The following is a 681-nucleotide window of genomic DNA, read 5'->3' as shown; positions in this document are numbered from 1 at the left end:
AGCATGCTATTAGGAAAACCCTCAAATGGCTCACCTATCAGTGCACCAGACTTCAAGGGCTAACCATTAATCTTCTCTTTGCCAGCAGACAAACCACATACACTCCCTCTCCACACTGGTTATGCCAGGAAGCTAGCATCTCCTCTAGCAACAAAAACATCCATCTTAGCATTACACCACTGGAAAATGTACTGGAAGAATTCTGTAAACTTACAAGAGATATTATAATATCTACTGCTGAGCCCATTGATATCATAGAAGTTGTTCACACTACCCCAGAGTCCAAGTAGTCTAAAGGTTCTTACCATGCCCCACCTACGACAACTCTTGTCAACCCTGAGGGATCTTCTGAACACTCATACTCAGAACAGGATAAGGACAAAAGTCTTCCAGCTCTGGAATCACCCATAGTCTGTTACAGCTTTGAGGGGGGGTTTTCTTTTTTTCATTACTATTCATCATTGACCCTGTACTATTACAACTGACCCCATTACTTGGTGCATTTCACCTGCATCATTGTTTCATATATATTGTGTTTCACCTTTATCATATTTCATATACATCATGTTTCACTTAAATCATGTTTCATCTTTATCAGTAATATAACCCAGTGAAACCATTTCATACATATCACTCATTCAACTCAGTGTTTCATACTTGTTAAACTCTATCTCCCTTATG

This window comes from Fibroporia radiculosa, assembly GCF_000313525.1.
Source record: "Fibroporia radiculosa TFFH 294 genomic supercontigs, scaffold10114, whole genome shotgun sequence".
NCBI classification, from domain to species: domain Eukaryota; kingdom Fungi; phylum Basidiomycota; class Agaricomycetes; order Polyporales; family Fibroporiaceae; genus Fibroporia; species Fibroporia radiculosa.
The sequence above is the reverse complement of the archived record's forward strand: the minus strand, read 5'-3'. Positions refer to the sequence as shown.